Source organism: Macaca nemestrina, chromosome 8 (assembly GCF_043159975.1).
Source record: "Macaca nemestrina isolate mMacNem1 chromosome 8, mMacNem.hap1, whole genome shotgun sequence".
Taxonomy (NCBI): Eukaryota; Metazoa; Chordata; class Mammalia; order Primates; family Cercopithecidae; genus Macaca; species Macaca nemestrina.
The window spans coordinates 16060772-16076137 of record NC_092132.1 but is presented as its reverse complement, the minus strand read 5'-3'; the positions used below and the strand labels follow the sequence as shown (position 1 = coordinate 16076137).

At 37.1% G+C, this 15366-nt stretch overlaps 1 long non-coding RNA gene across 1 annotated transcript in view; it reads right to left on the bottom strand.

Annotated features, from left to right (window-relative positions):
- The window catches only part of LOC105492802 (uncharacterized), a 323274-nt gene extending 313812 nt beyond the window's left edge, over positions 1-9462 (bottom strand). Inside the window, exon 1 of the long non-coding RNA XR_011606739.1 lies at positions 9092-9462. This is a non-coding gene — a long non-coding RNA (uncharacterized lncRNA). The remainder of the gene's footprint in view (positions 1-9091) is intronic.
- Positions 9463-15366: the final 5904 nt, after the last annotated feature.

Below are 15366 nucleotides of genomic sequence, written 5' to 3'. Positions count from 1 at the left end.
CACCTCCTGGTAGCTTGTTAGAAATGCAGAGTCCCAGGCTCCACCCCAGTCCTATTGGTTCAGAATTTGCATTGTAGCAAGATCTGCAGGTGATTCTTATGCATCTCAGCTTTGAGGAGCACTGATTTACACCACTTCTAAACACTCTCCCATTTTCTCCCCATTAGTCTAAGTACCCCTCGGATGGGTTCCCTTAACACTCATAAGTCCTTTATCATAGCAGTTATGGCATTGTCTTGAAATTGATTGTCTGAAGTTCTATCTTTTATGCCTGACTGTAAGCTCTTCAAGACAAGGTCAGTGGCTTCCATGTTCCCCACTATATTGTTGGAACCTAACAGTTGCCTGAAACAGAGTTTTCAGCAAATATGTAGGAATCCCACAAGATTGTGATCTTTATAAGATCAAGAACTACAAGTTAATAATAACTTAATTGCATATTTTAAAATAACTAAAATAGTGCAATTGGATAAATGCTTGAGGGGATGGACACCCCATTCTCCATGATGTGCTTATTTTTTTAGTTTGTTTGTTTGTTTTTGTTTTTTTGAGATGGAGTCTCGCTCTGCCGCCCAGACTGGAGTGCAGTGGTGCAATCTCAGCTCACTGCAAGCTCTGCCTCCTGGGTTCATGCCATTCTCCTGCCTCAACCTCCCAAGTAGCTGGGACTACAGGCACCTGCCACCACGCCTGGCTAATTTTTTGTATTTTTAGTAGAGGTGGGGTTTCACTGTGTTAGCCAGGATGGTCTTGATCTCCTGACCTCGTGATGCACCCGCCTCAGCCTCCCAAAGTGCTGGGATTACAGGTGTGAGCCACTGCGCGCGGCCCATGATGTGCTTATTTCATATTGCATGCCTGTATCAAAATATCTCATGTATCCCATAAATAAAACCTACCATGTACTCACAAACATTAAAAATGAAAATAATTTTTAAAAGAATCACATATGAGTATTTGTGCCTTTAAAATGTAGAAAGGCCCTAGCATAAAATTAATGCTCAATTTGTGTTGAATTCCTCAATTTCTGCCTGATTCATACCAGAAAATGGAAAGGACCAAAAACATAGTTATTCTGCCAAATGCCATTTTTGTCAAGACTCCTTGATATCTGCCGGTCCTAATTCTTGCACTAATTCCCTTCTGTTTTCAAATCACATTGTTTATTAATAATAGGAAGTAAAAACTTGAATAGTTATTTTCAGTTTGTAAAATAACCTTATATTCACAATACCATCAATTCTTGGATCACTAAGAAATTATCTCCTTGATAGCTAAACTATCAAGTTCAACTAAGTCTTTTATAGCTAATGAGTCAGATTCAAAGAGGTAATGTGATTTTCCCAGTGTCACAGTGCTGATAGGTGGCAAGGTCAAGAAGTGATATCAGATCTTCTGACCCCATGTTCTTTCCCTCTATACCACCCTGAGCATTGTAATCAGAGGGCATCTGAGATTTCAGGAAAGTTACTCAGACATCTACTGGCACTCAGTTTTAGTATTTCATTCAACTAAGTATAGTAATTATTTTTCAGTCAAATTTGTCATTCTGGTTTTGTAGTGCCTTCTGTGTTGATGCATGCATTTATTTATTCATCAATTTATTCCACAACTTTTTCTTGATTTTTTTTGCACAGTGTCAGCCCATTAGCGGTCATACACTATTTATCTAGTTGACCTGATTAGCTTTCTTTGATAAATATTGACAATTCAGGTAGGTCTCTGAGATCTACTGGTAAAATAACCATATTTCCAGATGAAAATTATAAAGTCATTGAGCATTAGAATTGCAGATGCCTTTAGAGATTGTCTCCTCCAACCTCCATTTCTGCCAGATAAAAAGGCTGAGAGCCAAAGAGGGAGAGTAACATGCCTGAGTTCACATTAGAAAATGTTTATGTAGCTTTTCCTGTGAGAACCTGAATTATCTGTTGTATATGTTTGCATTGATCACAAGGCAGGTAGTTGCCAGATCCCCATTTAGCTTGGGCATAGAACCAAATAATTTAAAAATACCCTCAAAGCCCTATGTAGTAGTTAGATGCCTTCTAAAGCCTGCAGCTGACAATGTACTCATATTGCTGATCCTAAGAGAAATTTGTAATGACTGGGAGGGATGGATTGCCACCTGTACATATTCCGAACACATACTCATCAAGGTCTGAACAAGAACATATGTGAATAATTAACAAGATAGTGATTTGTAGTATCGTGGTAATAGATAACCTGGTTCCTAAAGAGAGGTTAACCGAAGTTGCTTTTCCTTTTACAAGGCAACCACAAAGTAGATTCCAATGTTTGTTATCTCTTTTGTGGCATAGTTTTGGAAGCTGAATCCTCAAGAAAAAATTTTTCTTCCAAAGTAAACATTGATTTTTACTAGACACTGTATTTAACATGGTACATTCCAAGCTTTTAAAGAAAGAGACACAGGTATAATTATGTAGTTTATTCACTAATCTCTGTTACTAATCTTGTTCCTTTCCTTCTTTTCCCACAGTATATCTAAGAAAAGGTAACCCCAGATCTTTCTGTAGTTTGATTCAGTATTAAAACATCAGGGTTATTTACAGTTTAGCTCTGTGATTTCATTTGACATCTCTTATTTTATTCTTCCATCTGTAGGCTGTGATCTGTGTCTTTACCAAAAGGCAGCAAACAAGGAGAAGAATCAAAAGGAAGATAGGGACTCAGTGTCCTCCCTTGAGTTCTTTTCCCTAAAAACAAAAATTCTCTCAACCTCTTCTACCTGACACAGAAAACATCTGAGAAACATAATCGCATTGTTTCATGTGAAACTTATAAAGATATGGTCCAATTGCATCTCTTGCTCTCTTTTTCTCCCTCCCCAAAGAAAACAAAATCACTTTTTCTCCTTAAATGAAAGCTGTCACTTTGAAAAACCTTTTGAAAGTGTCTACTTCTAAAACTAAACACATGTTCTATGCTATGACCCTGCAATTCCATTCCTCAGTGTAGGTAAATGAGTGTATTTGCCTACCAACATTTGTAATGTTCTAAGTTCTTTAGAGAAACAAACCAATAGAATATTTTATCTGTAAGTGTATAAATGTATGTATATATGTATGTAATATGCATGTATGTATGTACATGATTTACTATAAGGCATTGGCTCACACAGTATGGAGGCTGAGAAGTGACAAAATCTGCAGTTGGCAAGCTGGAGACCCAGGAGAGTAGACGCTGTAGCTTCAGTCCAAGTCCAAAGCCCTAAGAATCAGGAAAGCCAGTGGTGTAAATTCCAGTTGCAGTCACAGACTTGGAAGTATGATGGTGACAAGGAGGTCAGGGGAAGAGGTGTGAGATGGACCTCTCTGAATTGCAAGAAAATGAAGATATTTATATCCCATATGAATGCTCACCAAATAGTGACCTAGGCAGAGAAAGATGTTAATAATCAAAGGAACAGGATGACTTGTTCTGTGGATACTAGTAAGCTTCCTTCCCCAGCCACCTTGTCATTGCCTAATGAGCTCATGACAAACTGGCCTTGGTGGCAGGAGTGGAGGATAAGCATGGGCTCAGCAACATGGACTTCTACTCAGTAAGGTCAATCTCGCTATGGCCACTGCTGAGTGCTCAATCTTCCAGCAACAGAGACCAACACAGCATCCCTAACATGGCACATTTCCTTGTGGTAGATTAATTTCACCAGAGTGCTTCCATCATAAAAGGGGCAATATTTTATTCTTACTGGAATAGACATTTACTATGAATAGAGATTTGCTTTCCTTACACGTAATGCTTCCGCCAAAACTACCATCCATGGAATGCCTTACCCACCTTCATTATTGCACACAGCATTACTTCTGATCAAGGAACGCACTTCGTGGGCAAAGATGTTTGGCAATAGGACCATGCTAATAGGATTCACTAGTCTTACCTTGTTCCCCACCAAGGTTTTTTGGCAGCAGGCCAAAAAACATGTTTCTCAAAAGGACAGTAATCATCTGTGAAGAATGGCAGGGAGCTGTTCTGTAATCCCAAGGAGTTGTGCTGCAATGTAACTATAGCGGTATGTCAAAGACTGCAAACAGCATCCCTATATAGCACTGACACTTTAAGAATCATAATATCTTCTAGCTCATATGGCCCAGGTGTCAGAGCAGTTTGCACAGCAGCCTGGACCTGTTGCAGAACCTTCTTTCATGTTGAACCCCACTCAAAGTATAAGAATTTCAAAACATTTGACTTATAGTAACTAAAAACTAGAACAGTCCAAATGTCTATCTACAGTAGAATGGATAAATGAGTTGCAGCAAATTCATAAAATGGAATACCATGCAACAATAAAACAGAACATTTACGACAAAAAATATTACCATTGGGTATCACAGGCAAAGCAATGAATGAGTGAAAGAAGATACCTACAAGAGAGGACACACTATTTTTATATAATTCAATAACACAAAAGTCAAGAACTAAATTGTGGTGATAGTAGTCAGAATATTGCTTACCTAATTTTAGGGAGGTTGGAGCAGGTATGGACTTAGCAAGTGAAATGAGGGACCCCTCTTGGGTATTGAAAATATTCCAAAATCCCTTTATGATAAAAACCCTCGATGCCTAGTTCATTCAACATACCTCAAACTAATAAGAGCTATGTATGACAAACCCACAGCCAACATCATACTGAATGGGGAAAAGTTGACAACATTCTCCCTAATAGCTGGAACAAGGCAAGGATGCCCACTCTCACCACTCCTATTTGACATAGTACCAGAAGTTCTAGCCAGAGCAATCAGTCAAGAGAAGGAAACAGAAGTCGTCCAAATTGGAAAAGAAGTAAAATTGTCTTACTCACTGATGACATGATTATATACCTAGAAAACTCTAGAGATTCCTCCAAAGGATTCCTAGGCCTGAAAAATGACTTCAGAAGTTTCAGAATACAAAGTGAATGCACAAAAATCAGTAGCACTTCTATACACCAACAATGCTCAAGCTGAGAACCAAATCAGGAACTCAATCTCATTTACAATAGCCACAAAAACAGCCATCAAATACCTAGGAATACATTTAATCAAGGAGGTTAAAGATCTCTACAAGGAGAATTACAAAACATTGATGAAAGAAATCATAGATGAACCAAATGTAAAAAACATTCCATACTCATGGATAGAAATAATAAATATCATTAAAATAACTCTACTTCCCAAACTAATCAATAGATTCAACACAATTCCTATCAAATTACCAATGTCATTTTTCACAGAATTAGGAAAAAAAAGACACTAAAATTTATATGGGACTCAACCACAAAAAGCCTAAATAGCCAAAGCAGTCCTGAGAATAAAGAACGAAGTTGGAGGCATCACATTACCTGTCTTCAAACCATGCTACAAGGTTATAGTAACCAAAACAGCATGGTACTAGTATAAAAACAGACAGAAAGAGATCAAAGGTACAGAAAAGAGAAACCAGAAATAAAGCCACAAATGTGCAATTATTTGATCTTTAACAAAGTAAACAAAAATAAACAATAGAGAAAAAGAGAATTTAATCAATAATGGTGCTGGAAAAAACTAACAAACCATATGCAGAAGAATAAAACTGGACCCCTATCTCTCACATTATTAAATAAAATCCTCAAGATTGATTAATGACATAAATGTAAGGTGTAAACTTATAAAATTCCAAGAAGAAAAGCTAGGAAAAACATTTCTGGACATTGGCCTAGGCAAATAATTTACGACCAGGTCGTCAAAAGCAATCACAACAAAAACAAAAATAGATAAATGGGACTTAATTGAACTAAAAACCTTCCACACCACAAAAGGAATAATCAACAGGTTAAACAGACAGCCTACAGAACGGGAGGAAATACTTGCAAATTATGCATCTGACAGAGGACTAATATCCAGAATCTATTAGAAATAAATAAATCAACAAGCAATAAATCAAATAACCCCGTTAAAAAGTGAGCAAAGGATGTGAACAAACACTTCTAAAAAGAAAACATTCAAGTGACAACAAATATGAAAAAATGTACAACATCACCAATCATCAGAGAAATCCAAATTAAAACCACAATGTGATACCATCTCACACACATCAGAATGGCTATTATTAAAAAGTCAAAAAATAACAGATGTTGGCAAGGATATGGAGAAAATGGAATTCTTATAGACTCTTTGTGGGAATGTATGTAGAAAACAGTATGGAGATTTCTCAAAGAACTAAAACTACAACTACAATAATTTGACCCAGCAATCCCAGTACTGGGTATATACCCAAAAGAAAATAAATTATTTTATCAGAAAGATATCTTCATGGTGAGTTTATTGCAGCACTATTCACAATAGCAAAATTATGGAATCAACCTAAATGTCCCTCAATGGTTGACTGGATTTTAAAAACTGTGGTATATATATACCAAGGAATACTATGCGGCCATAAAATGAGTGAAATCATGTCCTTCATAGCAATGCAGATGGAGCTGGAGGCCATTAATTTGAGTGAAACAACTCAGAAACAGAAAATCAAATACCTCATGTTCTTACTAAGTAGAAGCCAAACGTAAGTACACATGGACATAATAATGGAAATAAGAGAGCCTGAGGACTCCAAAAGGGGAGAGAGTGGGAAGGAGATGAGGGTCGAAAAACTACGTATTGGGTACTATGTTTAGTATTTGCTTACAGGTTAACTGGAAGCCCAATCCTCAATATGAAGGAATATACCCATGTAACAACATACACATATACCCCCTGAATCTAAAATTTAAAAAGAAAGAATATTCCATACATAAAATCTATTAATTTTTATGTTTAAGACTTGTGTATGTATCTACACCTCAATAAACATTTTGTTTAAATGATAATTGACTCCTTCTTCCCCAAAGTGGGGAATTGCTGGAATTATGAATATTTCTAGTCTTGTGCTCTTTCTCTGAGCAGCCATACCCTACGGGTTATCCACATTTTTTTTTTCATAAGGGAATTCCTCTTAGGAAAGCATGTATTTCAGCCACAACAAAATATTTCAAAATAAAAATTTAAACACACACACACAAAAACATTTTAATAAAGAATCATTTTCATTACATATGCAAATTCAGGGCAGATGTGTTCAGGGAAATAACTTAAATCCACCCACCACTAGACAAAAAGTAAAACTGAATAAGCATTTCCAAAATATTGTAATGATTTCCCCCTGCCTCCTAGTCAAGACCGGCAACAAAATTGCAGAAACACTATGGGAAAGGTCTCTCTGAATACATGTGACTAGAATTATCAGACGGTACTAGGTGATGGGAAATTTGATTCAACTTCAAATCCTCAGCTTTGAAGTCAAGGAGCGACCTTTAAGGGAAAAAGTGAAGCCCACTTTGGAATGACCCATTATATCCTTACTTATTTACATGTATTATCTCACTGAACACCTTTAAGATCAGTAACATTATAAAATTTTACTTAGAGACCTTAAGCAAGTTCTCCCCCAACACTATAGAACTGTTTGATTGGGAACCCTGATTGGAGCCCTCGTTGTCTAACCCCTAGCTTCTGTGATACGGCACTTCCAATCGACTGTTGGCTTTCTTAGTGTTGCTTCTAGACTAAAATATTTGAGAAGGGGTTTATAGATTGCTTAGATGAGTCATGGTAGGTTTTCCTCTGTAAAGGACATGGTATCTTCTTGTTTTATTCTCTTGATGAAAAATTTATTATCTACTCTGTCACAAATCAAATAGAACTAACTAATGCTTTATATAATTCACATGACTGTTGTGTAATTTATCATACAGTACCCATTTGTTCCTCTTTTTGAGAACTTTGGTGATGACAGAATGGGCATGATGCCCAACTTCAATGCCATGTACTGCTCTTAGGTACCTATTCACAGTTCACTGTGGTAACTACTATGGTAGTTCAACTCTAATTTCAATAGACAGCTTGTTCCTAATTCTTCACTGGCTTTTCGCCTGACCTTGAAACCTAGTAGAACTAGGTTCTTGAAATCAGTTTGCAGCCACCAATACCCCTTTTCCCTCCCATGACTCCACTCATCAGCCATCATGGCCATGTTTTCTTATGCAGAGCCTCCCAAGGTGATCTACAGGTATTAGAATTTGGGGAAAATATGTTGTATTGAAAGCCTATGAGAGCAATGTCTGAATTAATTAAAAAATTGGCAACCTTGCCAGGCTTTTCTTGGTTCTCCATCAGTCTTTCTCAAGTAATTTGTGGAACACTAGTTACCCTAACATACCTGAGGCTGTCTAATCAGGTTCTGTTGTTTCATAAGCTGTTTGCAATTTGGGATGCTTCTTCAGGGAACCAGTCAGTGCAGAGCATCACACTTCCCAAGGTTACAAAAGGCTAGCCATGATGGGCACTCAAGAGGTGTTTGTTTCCTTTATCTTTCCAAATGAAGAATCATGAAACTCTTTAGAAATCTAATTACATTAACTACAGCCCTAATTTATATAGTAGAATAGCTATGGATAACCTGGACAAATTTTATATCAATAAAACTTATTTTCTAATAAATAATGTAAGTAGTAATTGAGGGCTCAGGTTATTCAAGAGGAAAGGGAAGGGATTTGCCTCATAATAGGAACTTCTGCTTTCTCAGAAATAATGAGGACAAGCTTTGACCTTTCCTCCTCCTCGGATATGGTTTGGCTGTGTCCCCACCCAAATACCATCTTGAATTGTAGTTCCCATAATCCCCACTTGTCATAGGAGGGACTTGGTGGGAGGTAATTGAATCATGGGCGTGGTTTCCTCCATGCCATTGTTGTAATAGTGAGGGAGTTCTCATGAGATCTGATGATTTTATAAGGGACTTTCACCCTTTGCTCGGCATTCTCTCTCCTGCCACCATGTGAAGAAGAGCATGTTTGTTTCCCTTTCTGCCATGACTGTAAGTGTCCTGAGGCTTCTAGCCCTGCAGATCTGCAAGTCAATTAAACTTCTTTCCTTTATAAATTACTCAGCCTTGGGTATTTATTCATAGCAGCATGAGAACAGACTAATACAACCTCTCACTCATGCCTCTGTTGAGGAAAGATTTGTCTGATTAATGGATGAGAGGAACAAGTTAGTCAACCTCTGTGACTCATTACCTGGACCATGGATCATGCTTTTTTCTGTGTTCCTGCTGCACTGTGACAAGGTCAGCAGTGTAGAGATTTTCTGCCCTGTGGTGGGGGACAAAGTTTGTTTAGAAGAAAGCACTGAGAGCCCATTTGGTCTTGAGCCTAAGTCATATGTCCCAATGTACGTTTGTCAGCAATAAGGCTTATTTTTTAAAAAATACTTTTTGTGTACATGTATATGGCACATATATTTCAGGCATCCAACACGTTCAGATAATTCTAAAGAATACCATAAAGAAAAATACCCCTGCCACTAGGCTTAAGAGCTAACACTAGCAATACAATTGATACTCTTTGTATATACTTTTTTGTTCCCATACTTCTCTCACACATTTCCTATCCCAGAGAGAACCACCACTAAACTTTGTGTTTATCATTTTACTGAATGTTTTCATATTAATATGAAAGTGTTCCTTAACAATATCAAGGTTTTTCATATTTATAAACTTTAAATGTGAAGAGTATCATATTAACATTCTTATAAAAAGTTTATTGTACTCAATATTATGTTGTCAAGATTTATTCATATTGATAGATGTATTGCTAGTTCATTCACCTTACTGTAGTACTCCCACAGACTAATATGCTGCATATATATGATGATAAATATTTAAATGGTTTCTCATTTTTCACCATTACAGATAATACTGCCATGAATATTTTGTGACGTATTTCCATGTCCACATATATAACAGCTTCTCTAAGGTGTGTATCTCAGAAGAGAAATACTGTATCATAGGTAAGAGTATTTTTATTGTTAGTATATATTGCTGAAGCTGATATTTGGATCCCTACTTCTTCATAGTTTTCTCAGTTGTTGCCAATCCCACAGAAAGGAAGAGATAGCTTTCTTTCTTCCTTTTCTGTCTCATAAATGCTTAATCATCCTCTAAGACTCATCCAACCTCCTCTCTTCTGTGAAAACTCCTCTTAACCCTACAGAGGCAAAGTGACCACTCCCTCCTGTGAGCTTTCACAGATGGCTCTTCTGCTTAGGACTTGTAAATTATTGAATCCTACAGAAATTACTTTGCCTATGTATCTATGTACAAATTTCACAGAGCCATATGTTCAGAAGAGAAAACAAAGAGAAGACTCCAAAAGACCACACTATAGTGACATTATGTCCTTTAATCAGTTCTTAATCACCCACCTATTAGAAAGGTTACCCAATAGTAGCATCCTTGGCATTGCCTTTGATCTGTGTTAGCCTCTCTCATCTAGGACACTTGAGCTCTTTATAGAAGATGAGGTGAAAAACTTTACTGACTACATCTACACCTACAAACACACAGGTCATTCATAGTCCCTACCCACGTTCCCGTTGCTGTCTACTTGACCATAAGAGGCACACATGTGAAACTATGATAATGGGAAAAATCCACGTGTAGAATTACAAATTTCTGGGGCTTTTACAGCTATTAATAACAGGGGCTCATGGGTCATAGCAACAAAATTTCAATTTGATAAATAAGAAACTATCTTTTGAAGTAATGCTTCACCTCATGTTACAAAGTCAAATAGCAAAGTCAGAGTTCATGATAACTCATTTTCTTTAATTCAGCATATATTTATAGAACACTCAACTATACCACAGTTCTATGAATGTGTTAGGAGAAACCCGAGGAGTTCAACTTAATTAAAACTATTTTCTTATAGATCTCTGTGAGTATTGCCATATTAGGTACATCATAGAGTGTGCCAAAGACGTTGCAACTGCTAGAGTTTTCAAAAAAACTTACGTTTCATTTGGTAACATTAAAATGGAAAAATTGTGACATTTGAGTGTATAACAGGATGTAAACTTGTAAGGTTTTATTAAGAAGCAAGATGAAATAGATAAAAAGTTCTAAGGTGGGGTGCTATGTCACCTGCAGAAGTTTCAAAGTAAGTATGAGAGTCATATGAATCTAAAACCCACAAAGATGTTAAAAGGGTGATGAAAGAATGGATGTTAGAAAGAATGTTTTTCTGGAAAATATTTATTTTTAAAAAACTGTGCTCTGATGCCATTTCTCTCTCCACTACTCTCCCCTTATTTTACTGTAAGCTTAAAGAGAGTTTCTCTGGCTGAAGAGAGCGTTCTGTGCATTCTGGAGAGAATTTGGGGAAATGCTGTGGCCTGATGAGTAACATATACCTGGAGAATATTCACGTATGGCACAAGGTGAAATGGTCTGCCATCACAGGGTGGGAATAGGGGTCTGGAAAATCACTGCACCTCCCTCAGTGTGCATTGCAGTCTTCTCATATTGAATCTCATTGGAAAGATCAGTCATTTACATACAGATCTGACAAATGGGGCTTCTGCCATAGGGCAAAGACACCCGTTGAGCATATATTGAGTAGACTGCCAGAAATATGAGTTTACTGTGGATCAGGATTACACTGACCAAAAATCAAGACACTTCCCATGCCCGTGACATCCTGCTAAAAGAAATTCAGTTGGGGAGGCTCTAAAGATCCCACAGAAATATTCATCAGAGAAAGAGTTAGCTGAACTCATTGGCCAGGCTCAAATAAGAAGCATTTCACAACTGGCCAAATCAGAATTCTCACATCTATCCAAATTCTCTTCCCGCATTCAGCCCAGGACAGGCTGTCAATTCAAGCTTAAGAAAATAGGTGAACATGCAGTAAAGAAGGGAAGGAAGGTGAGTGGAAAAAGGGGGCTAATCATACCCCCTCCTCCCAAACATAGACTGACCTACTCAGGTTGCCCAATTGAATAAATGGATTAGGGGAAGATGTCTAATCTTTGAATGAAGACTAAAATATTAATTTCTAGATTATCATGTTGAATTTGACATTCACTGGACATTTCTGACTCATCTGATTTTGATATACAGAGTGACTGGATAATTTTCTATCATCTATTATTTATTATCTAAGAATGTCCAAAAATTGACGAAATCTGCCAACATTTTCAACCAGTGGCTTGGATAACTGAGTAACTAAATAACAAAGTTAAAGTTGAATATCAAAATGAAGCTGTGTTTTGATGCCACTTTATTATTCATGGTTGTTCAACACACCAGTTACAAATTTTACCAGTGACAGGTACTTTAGATAAGCTCATTTAATGTTTAAGATGGTACTGAAAGTTGGATATTAATATAATCCCCTTTAAGAAATGATTCAGAGAAGTTGAGTAATTAATTTAATTAAATGCACTACTCCATGAGTAACTAGAACTCTTCTTCTCACAAAAAAATTAGAGCATCTGTATAGCTCTAAAAGCCATTTGCCTTCTGCTGGGTCCTGGTGTCAAATAATGATACAGCAGAATGAAATAAATTAAGTATTGCAACATTTTATAGGTGCAACCTGAACAGTATGTCTCATCGGAATATCAAATCCAAAAGACAAAACATGTCCTCTCCAAAAAAAATTCTTGGAAAGATATGTACATCTTAACTAAAATCACCTGAAAAGGCACCAGAAAGAAATTGCATTTGTAACGGCAAAATGTCTTAAAATATTCTTCTCCAGTTTTTTTCTAACTTATTAGACAATCAGCTACCTTCAATCTCTCAACTTTGCTCTCAATATATCCAAAACTCTCTTCCCAAACTCAGGGAGTCTATTGACTTTTCTCTCTAAATTCCTTCACTAGCCTATCAGGTCTGTGATTTCCACCAAGGACAAGTTCTTCACTCTGCATAATGACAATAAAGGAAACATGCTGCCCTTACCCACATTATCACAATCAAAATGCTGAGAAGGGTAAAAGGTGACAGGAAAGAGAGAAAGACCATTAATATTATATGTAAGTACATTCTATCATTGCCACATAAGAGTTCATAGAATGGGAACTTCTATTTGCACTTCAGTAATTGAACGACTTCAAGCAAGAATAGCAATTATATATCAAGCCTTAAAGTAGAGGATGAGCTTGGACGTGTATTATATTAGCATATCAACATTTTGCCTACTCTCCTATTCCAAATGCTAAAAAGTTGAAAAGATGGTGAAGCCAAATCTAAGTATCCTCAATTGGAAGACATTTTCTCCTACTTTTCAAAGGTAGTTCCCGAGGAGAGCAGCCATCCCCAAGTGTAAGCTCTATGAGACCTATAATCAGCTTCTCTCTAATTGAGCATTTTCTTTCCCTAGATTTTGGAAGAAGCATGAAAATGATTTACTGATTTAGGAACTGGGTGGAGTAGACCACAAAAAGACAAATCAAAAACATCTGGAATGAACTAGTTGAGAGAGAAAAAGAGAGAGCAAGAAAAAAAGTACGGCTTTCAAATGAAACAAAGTACAGATGATTTGGCCAAATTTAAGCCAAGCCAAACACTCACATTGAACATTGCACTTGGGTCTGTTTCAAGAGCGGGAGCCGGCAAGAGGGAGCCTCAGCCAACACTACATCAGAGGCACATTGTGGATGGAGGAAATGAGTTTAGTCAAGCCAGCTGTGACTTCAAAGAGGCTGCTCTCCCAGAGAACAGTGAGAAAGGGTTCCCCCTTCAGTGAAGACTGCAAAGTTCAGCCAGCACCAACCCAAAGGGAATGGACTCCAGGAAGGGGCAAATTACATTCAATGTACAAGAAAGAATATTTTCCTTCATGAAATGGCTGTGACAGTCTGAAGACGAAGGAAAATGACAAAAAAGAGAGGTGAGAAGAAAATATTCTGCTGCCCCTTTGAGGACTGTAGTCCTGTGTGCATAATTATAAAATGGGGTATTTGTATACATATTTGTACTTGCATAAGGTTGCTTTTAATCTAAGACACCTCCTTGCGTGAATCATGTTTCCAAACATGTGGGAGGAGAGAACATAGGATTCTTCCCTGCTGACTGCCATAGTTTCTTTCCCTCTTTGTGCTTCTAGAAAACTACACATTTCTTTCAAATTACTTACATCACACAAATTTACTGAGGAACAATAGGGTAGACCCTGCATATTCAAAGACAAACAAGATCGTTTCTGTTCCAGTTCAAAAGAAGAAGCTAGACACATAAACAGGAGATTATGGTATTGAGTGATAAGTCTTGGATCAGGAATCCCAAAGTGTGATCACATGACCAGCAGCAGCAGCATCACCTGGGAACTTGTTAGAAATGCATATTTGCAGACCTGAACCCAAATCTACTGAATAAGAAAGTTGAGGTTGATTTAACAAACCCTCCAAGTGATTCAATGCTTGCTAAAGCTGGAGAACCACCTCGATAGTGGAGGGACTTTGTTGCAGAGAGCTAACACATCTGAGCTAACCTTGAGATCCTCTGCCATCTATAAATCACTTCTCAATCTCTTCCAGATTAGATTCTAAATAGGTGGCTCTCTGGCATTTCAAAGGATGATACACACGTGTATGTCTTCTCTCTTTAAGTAAGTTTTAAGATCTTTAATGACAGAGGCACATTCTTCTTTTATGTTTTCTTTCCTTTCTCCTCTTACTTTTAGGGCCAGTACATGGAAAATACAGAAATTGGAACTTACTTTAAGTAACTAATTCAGAAATCAGGCTGGCAGAAGTGTTATACATTCACTGGAAGAAATTGGTGAATATATGGAGAACATAAATGTTATGTATCCTGGAACTTAAAATAAAAATAAAAATTAATAATAAAAAATATTATCTCTCCCAAGCACTCATTTGATGCTTGAATCCTCTCTATGACATCCTTACCAAGGATTTGTTCTTCTTATGCTTGGGTACTTTGACTGATGAGAATCTCACTATCTCAGGATGCAGTTTGCTTCCTTTTAGATAGCTCTGTTAGAGCTGCCTTCTTCCAGGGCTGAACACTTCCATAATTTAAATTCCATTTATTAGTTTTAGTCCTGCCCCTTGGGAACTCATAGCAAAGATACTTACATATTAATGTGACATTTTTCAGGTACTTGAGGTTAGTAATTATGTAGCATGTGACATAGATTAAACTCATAGACTCAGGAAACAAACTACTTGCTTTCAAATTCTTATTCTGCCACTTACTTATATGTGACCTCCAGAGAGTTATTTACTATCTCTGTAACTTTATTTCTTTATCTATATAAAAAGATATAATAATAGCAGTACATCAAAGGGCTTTTATAAGGAGCCCATGAATTAATATATGTAAATGCGCCTGGAACATGGTAAGTGCTCTAAAAGTTTTAGCTATTATTAATCATCATCATTATTATACAGATCTTGTCAGATATCGGACCTAGGCCATCTTTCTAATTCTTTACTCATTCACTAGGTGAGCTTATTCACTCCCATGGCTTCAATCACCATCTAT